A 7,835-nucleotide genomic window follows, 5' to 3' on the forward strand; every position below is an offset into this window, starting at 1 on the left:
GAGACTGACCCTTGGGAGTGGATGGATCGATGTTAGTAAGTTTTCTAAAAGCCTTCACAAGCCATCATGAAAGAGGGCTGAATTTTCTTTTTCTTCTTAGGTCACTCCTTTAACCTTTTCATACTTAACTGGCTTTTTTCATACACTTTCTCATCCCTTCTAATACACATTGGATCATGTGCTTCCTGTCTTCTGTTCCCTCCCAGGAATTATAATTCCAACAGGGCTCCTGATTTGGGACTGCATCTCCACCCATAACAAAATGTTCATGTTGGTCCCTGGCAAGATGGTCAGTGTGGCCCTGGGCTGCTGCCCAAATTCTCTGTTTTTCCTCAGGGGTACAGCAAGTAGACAGGACTATTTGGACATCCTTCCAAGTTAAATCAAAGGCCAGAGTTAGGGCTGAAACCCTTCAGCAAACTTACTAGGGTCTTCAGAAAAATGGCCCAGTCTCTGTCTGCATTGGGCTAAATCAGTTAAAGAGAAGGGCCCATGTACTCTGATTGTCTCTTCACCATTTGCCACTTCCCTAAGAGGGCACACTTTTCCCGATCCTGGGTGATAGGAAGTTCCATTACAAGTTACCCTGGAGGGACTAGTCTCTCCTTCCTGGGGTAACAGTGGGTATAAAGAACACAGGGAAATGGAGTACGGGACCGGTCAGAGGAATCTGGAGAAGTAGGTGCCTCTGGGGAAGTAGGTGGCTCTGGAGAAGCAGGGGAAACTTGATTTCCTCCCTGAGAATCGGGGAAGTTTAGAAGGAGATCATCTAAAATGTCGGGAGTGCTTTCTGATTCCCCAGGCCTTTGATTACAGGAGCCACTTAGAGCTGGGTTTTGGTAAAGGACCATGAAGGCTTGAACATAGGGAACCTCAATCCATTTTCCCATCTTGTGACAGTAAAGATCCAATTGCAAGATGGTATTGTAATTTAGAGACCCATTTTTCAGACCATTTTTCTCCATCCCCCCAACTCATATAAAGGCCAGGCAGTGTTACAGTACTTTTTTTTTAACAATTTAATTTTTATTTTATTTATGTATTTATTTATTTATTTAGGCCATGCAGCATGGCACACGGAACTTCCCCGACCAGGGATTGAACCCATGCCCCCTGCATTGCAAGTGCGGAGTCTTAACCACTGGACCAACAGGGAAGTCCCTACAGTAGAGTTTAAGTTTTTCCCTTTTCAGCCCATCTATTTAAAAAATTTTCCCATTTTTAAGGATACATTCCAGAGGTGTTTCTTCTGGCTTAGAAGAGGCTCCTCCCATGCTGAGTAACCTGCGACAGAGAGCGCTCCTAGAAGTGAAGTCCGGCATCACGACGACATTTTACCAGGAGGCTTTTGTCAGAAGGGGGTCAGAGTGTCTCCCGAATTCCCTTCTTACCTAATGGGGTTTTGAGCATCCTCTACTCTCCCACTGATTCCTAACCAGACACTTCTGGTCTCCAGTCCCTTGCGTGAGGGGTCCCTGATAAGGGAAGTTTGAACCGGTGCCAGTGTGTTGCCAGGGCTCTCCTTGAGGAGGGTCTGTTTTCTATGAAGCTTATGTCCTATAACAGGTTTCCCTATGTTAGGGTGTATTCCTTGAGATTGAGCATCTATAAGGCCTAGGATGTGGGCAGCTTGGAAGTGGCCAGCCCAACAGGTAGTCTGTAAGAGTGCAGGGGCTGCCAAGGCCTGGAGTGAAGGGGGTCCTAGAGGTACAAGAAGGAACTCCTGGAGGAATTGGAGTCAGGTGCAATGGAAAATGCCAATGGAGTCAGGACCTGAGGTCCTAGAGGTGGGAGTATTCCCAAAGGGGATTTTTTTTTTTGGACATAGAGTAAAGTGAGAGACTAGACAGCAGAAGAACCCAAAACCCATTCCCCTCTCTGTCTGGCGGCTGCAATAAAACTGGGGAGAGCCTGATGATTCCATCTGACACAGGCAACTGCGAGTTTGGACAATGTTCCCCATGTAATTTAACATACCAAGTGTTGGGAAAATTAAGAGTCTTGTTCAGACTTCAGAGGCAACAATAGGCCTTTGACTAAACAAAGACCGAAAGAGCTACATACCAAACTGCTGGACTACATGCAGGTCAGCAGAAACGTGCTAGCAAGTCTTGGGAACCAACAGATAAGGAAGGGAGTAAGTCATGGAGCTTCTTGGGCCTTGGGAATCTGGCCAGTTCCTGGGGATCAGCGAACATTCTGAGACTTACGACTAAAGTATCAAAGCATTTATGATAATAGCCAGAGCTGCATATTTTCACGTAAGCTAATGACTATCAGCTTGGGGCTTGGCATTAAAAGCAGGACTCCTTTGAGCGGCACTCTGAAGTCTCACCATGGGGTGGACGCACCGCCCAGGACCTTCCCAATTGGGACTCCAGATTGCTGTTACAGGGACTTCCCAGCATTGCTTAGATCTGGATGTAGGTGTTTCCCCAACTGGTAACGTATGCGCTTTTATCTCTCTATATATATTGCTCGTTCTCCCAGCTTGGTTGTGCAAACTCTCCCAGGTTGGTGATGTTGCTTGTTTTTCCCAATTTGGTAATGTATGTACATTTATTTCTCTCTCTCTCTCTCTCTCTATATATATATTACTTGTCCTTATACTGTAACTTACTACTCATATAATAAGTAGTAAGAGGTACCCCTCATATAATAAATTTCCTTATCTCTTGCTTATTAAAGTGTGGGGTGGTTATTTTGCCAGTGAATCCTCTGAACCTCAAGCTGAAAGCAGGTCTTTCAGCAAAACACCAAGTGAACCCAATTTTTATTTCATTGATTGTATTCTTCATCTCTCTTTGGTTGTTCTTTATATTTTCTAACTCTTTGTTAAAAACTTCTAACTTCTCACTCTGTGCATTCATTCTTCTCCCAAGTCCTTTGATCATCTTTACCCTGAACTCTTTTTCAGGTAGATTGCCTATCTCCACTTTACTTACTTCTTCTTCTGGTGGTTTTTCTTTTTCCTTTATCTGGAACATGTTACTCTGCCACCTCCTTCTGTCTAAGTTGCTATTTGTATTTTTATGTATTTGGTAGGCTTGCTGTTTCCGAACCTTGGCAAAGTGGCCTTTTGTAGGACACATCCTCTGCAATGCCCTCCCAGCAGTGCACTCCCTTCTCATCACCCAATCTATAGGCTCTAGGGGTTCCCCCATGAGAGCTGCACGGGTCCTTCTGTTGTGGCAGGCTATCTAGGCAGTGTGGTAGGCTTGGTTGCCAGGGCCTACCTTGTGCAGAGGCTGCCAGTTGCTCATTAGTGGTGCCTGGTCACGAAGAAGCTGGTTACAGAACCCCATGGGGCCGCGGGGCTAGTGCTGACTCACTGGTGGGCGTGGTCAGGGTCCAGAAAACTCCGGGGCTGTTGCCCACACACTGGTGGCTGAAGCCAGGTCCTGGGGTTAGTGCCAGACTACTGGCATGCAGAGCTGTGTCCTGGGGTCTGGCTGCAGGGCCCAGGAATTCCAGAGCTGGTGTCATATCACTGGTGCAGGGGAGCTAGTTCCTGACACAGTTGGGTATGGGGTCTGGGGTGTCCTGAAGCCAGACCCCAGGACACAGAGGCATGGACCCTGCCTGCTCACTGAAGCTGGTGTTGGCCAGCTAGTGGGCAGGGCTGGGTCCCAGCTGGTCCCAGGACAGGGTCTTGCCTGCTGTGTACAGTCTGCAGGATTGTGGTTTTCTTGCATTTGGTGTCTGTCCCCTGGTGGGTGAGGCTGTCCAGAGACTAGTGATGGCTTGCTGGAGGGCAGGGCCCATGCCTGCCCACTGGTGGGTGGAGCTGGGTCTTGGCCCTCTGGTGGGCAGTGCCATGTCTGGAGGCATGCCTACAGGTGTCTGTGGGCTCAGGAAGTCTTTAGGCAGCTTGTCTGCTGACGGCTGGGGCTGTGTCCCAGCCCAGTTAGCTGTTTGGCCTGAAGCATCCCAGCACTGGTGCCTACAGGCTGTTGGGTGGGGCTGGCCACCCCCACGCAACTCATTAGCTCCTGGGGCTCATGAGCTAGAGGGAGGATCCCACAATGATGTCTACCAGAACCAGTGTCCAGCAGTAGAAGGAGCTTCTAAGTATGGCTGCTACCAGTGTCCATGTCCCCAGGGTGAGCCACACCCATGCCCTGCCCCTCTGGGACGTGCTCTAAGACCAGCAAGTAGGTCTGGCCCAGGCTCCTATCAAATTACTACTTTTGCCCTAGGTCCCAGTGCATGTGAGATTTTATGTGCGCCCTTTAAGAGTGAAGCCTCTATTTCCCCCAGTCCTTTGGGACACCCAAAATTAGGGCCCTGCATGCCTTCAAAGCCAAATGCTCTGGGGGCTCATCTTGCTGGTGCAGGACCCCTGGGCTGAAGAGCCCGATGTGGGGCTCAGAACGCTCCTGTGGAAGAACCTCTGCAATATAATTCTCCAGTTTGTGGGTTGCCCACCCAGGAGTACGGGACTTGATTACACTGTGAGTCTGCCCCCTCCAACCCATCTCATTGTGGTTCCTTCTTTATGTCTTTAGTTGCAGAAGATCTATTCTGGTAGGTTCCGGCCTTTTTCATCAATGGTTGTTTTGCAAATAGTTGTAATTTTGGGTGCCTGTGAGAGAACACGAGCTCAGGGTCTTTCTACTCTGCCATCTTGGCCAATCTCTGTATTGCAATCTTGTTTTGAGAATAAAGGCTTGCAAGCTGGCTTCTCTTTGTGATTCTTCCCCTCCTCCATTTGCCCCTCCCAAGCGCTTGGTGGGAGGTTTCCTCACTTGGCTACTCTGCCTAAATAAGGAAGATGCATGGCAGCACCCTCAGCTGAGGGATGGCAGACCACTTTCTCTTACTTTTAAAAATACTTTGTAACCACTTCAGCCCTCCTTCCACCCCACCTATCTCTGTAGTATTCCAGTCACGGCAAGATAATGTTATGGAAGTAGTAATTCTCAGGGTTTTGGTCTTTTCCATCTCAAAACTCTGTGTGTCCAAGAGTGGCATGGCTGGGCCCAGACTAGAATTGGCTGAGTATTTAGACATGTTCAGGGCATGGTGTTCTAGTGGAGTTTGGTAGGGGTCCTACCTCGGTGGCCGTGGTGCTGCAGCCCTTTCCCTGTTCCTTCCAGAGGTCGCACCTTGCTGCCCCTCCCTTCCCTGGAAGTCAGGCATTTCCTGCCTTTGCTGTTCCGTCTGTGTAGGACACTCTGCATTCATCTTCAGAGGGAGAAATAAATGAATTATTGCCAATCATGTTTCACCTCACTTGTCCCTTCCTTGGAGGACTTCCTTAAGCGCCCATCTGAAGTATTAGCCTTGTCAGTGTTTGTCATGTTTATTTAAGGTAAGCTGAATGAGAGCATGAAGTTGTCTTTTTTGTTTGTTTTATATCCAGTCCAAATAGCACCTGACCCACGATAGGCACTTAATGTTTCATTAGTGGTTGGGTATCTTTTCATGCTTCTCTCCACTGCAAGTTCCCACCTTAGAAGAGTTTGTTGGAAATATCAAACAATACAAGAAAGGCCATTAGGTACAAAATATTCATGTTTATGAATTCATGACCAAATTAAATATGCAATTTTATATAAAAAGAGGCGTGTGTGTGTGTGTTTTCTCCCCCATCGTACTGTTCTCTGGAGCAGTGCTGAGTGACCCGGGTGCAGGGGTGTGTGTTCTTGCTGTGTGACCCACTCCATCCTTCTCCCTTTTATGCCTCGGGCTCAAGCTCGCCCTGCATGGGTGTGTCTCCTGCTCTGACTCTGGATTTCTGGGCGCCAGGTTCCTGGGGGACTGGAATCCAGCCCCTCCTCCCTGCCCTTCCCCTGGGAGAGGGACCCCAGCCTGGCCTGGCTTCCCCACAGCCTCCCCAGGTGATGTCTCTGGGCCACACCTGGGCCTGCTGGGCTCCCTTGAGGTGCAGACCGGCTCTGACAGAGCTGCTGGGAAGTGGGGGTGGGGCCCTGCTTGCTGGGGTCATTCTGTGACCCCTCACCTGGGGGCCTCCTGCAGCTCCTGGGCCACCTTCCCTTTCTCTCCCCACTGGCCTTTCTGCATCCTCATCAGTGGGCCCAGTGGCTCAGGCCTGCAACCTCACGGAGCAATTCCCTTGCCATTGGACTTCAGGCCCTGGCTCTCCCACCCACCTAGAGTTCCAGGGAGGCCCCCCGGCCCCTCCTCTGTCACCTCCCCAGAGCGAAGGTCCTGGGGGCAGAGCTGCACCCCCACCTTGGAGGCTCCCCTTCTGCCCCGCCCATTGCCCCTCAGGCTCACCCTGAGCTCAGTGGCAGGGGGCTCACCAGCCAGTAGAGGGCAGCACATGTCTGGTTTCCCAGCCTGCCACCTGGAGGACTTGGAGGGGAGGCAGCCACCGCCTCGAAGTCTGGGGCTCAGACAACACGGGTCACAGCCACTCTAGACCCGCGTGACCTGCCACCTCCTGCTCCTTCTCTTGACGAGGACTTAATTTCAAATCCCTAGGTCTTGGCACCAAAAAATTGATGCAGAGTTTCCATGGTTTCTGGGTTTGCTCTATCCCAGACCTAAAGCCAGCCTCTTGGTGGTGGAGCCCACCTAGGGCCCTGGGACCGAAAACCAGTTCCTCTTCCTAAAGCATCTTTCTTAGACGAGGTGACTCCGGAGCTCTGAGGCCAGGAGCTCAGTCTCTCTGGCTCCACCTTCATCAGAGGGACTCTGTCCTCTAAATCTACAAACGGTGTGGGGAGTAAAATATGGATCAGGGTTAGAAAACACGGAGAGGGTCAGTTGCGACCCAGCTTTTCCCCAGTGGGGCTGCAAGCTACTGTCTCAATCCTCCACAGTCCTCCAGTCTCCCCCCTCCTCTTCTCTGGACTGACCTTGGCTTTGCTCCTGTTCAATTCCCCCACTTTTTCTCCTTCCCTTTTATCACCAGCCAGCACTGAGTAAGATCATGTGCTATGATCCTTCATTACAGGGTCTCCTATTCTCCATGTCAGTGCCTTTCTCCTGATCTTTGACCCCCTACCACACCCCACCCCTCCAACACATTCACATGTTATGGAGTTACCCGCTGAAGGTGAGGATAGCCTGATTCTCATGATGGGCGAACACGTGGCTCCAACGCCACAGCGATCCCTGAGCCCACCCTCCCCACCCCCGAAACCTCATCCCCAGCATGCTGAAGGCACGCAACGTGCTGCCCAGGGTCAACCAGCAGGGCCGGGGCGTCCTCGGTCACAGCCGGTAGCACTGCTTTCCTGAAAAGCACTGGAGTCAATTCCACCGCCTCAACCATTGCCTCATCCACATGGGGAACCCAGTTTGGCTTTATAGAAATGTAAGCCATACAGGGTCTTTTTCTGCTTTTCTTCCTTTGAGGGGATAGAGGCGACAATGTTTTTGTTGGTGATTCTGTTCATTGTTGCTTGGGGTTTTTTGCTAAATTTACCCTACCCCGTGAGAAGCCGTGCTAACCAGAGGCAGGGGGAGGAGCCCAAAGGAGCATGGGATTGTTGCACCCAGGCCCCCATCACTCCCTTCCTTCTCCCCCACCCTGCACCCAGGCCCCCATCACTCCCTTCCTTCTCCCCCCTGTTCCAGCTGTCTCCTTTGGTTTCCATCTCCAAATCTGAGCGGTGAAGGAGGAGGGAGAAAGAAGTTTCTCACTGCACCAAGAGGCGCTGCTTCTAGGCCTGCAGCTCTCAGCAACCTCTGCCGCCCTTCTCAGGCCTGGATGCCCACAGCCCTGGGAGGGATGCTGGCAGAGGGCCAGCCTTCCACTTGCGGCCTCTGGCAGCTGCACCCCAGGGGTGGAGACCTTGAGTTGGGTTCTGAAGGCTTAATTTCTACCCTGACTTCTCCAGTGCGGATTTGAGTAGGTTCCA

This window comes from Balaenoptera musculus, chromosome 6 (assembly GCF_009873245.2).
Source record: "Balaenoptera musculus isolate JJ_BM4_2016_0621 chromosome 6, mBalMus1.pri.v3, whole genome shotgun sequence".
NCBI lineage: Eukaryota > Metazoa > Chordata > Mammalia > Artiodactyla > Balaenopteridae > Balaenoptera > Balaenoptera musculus.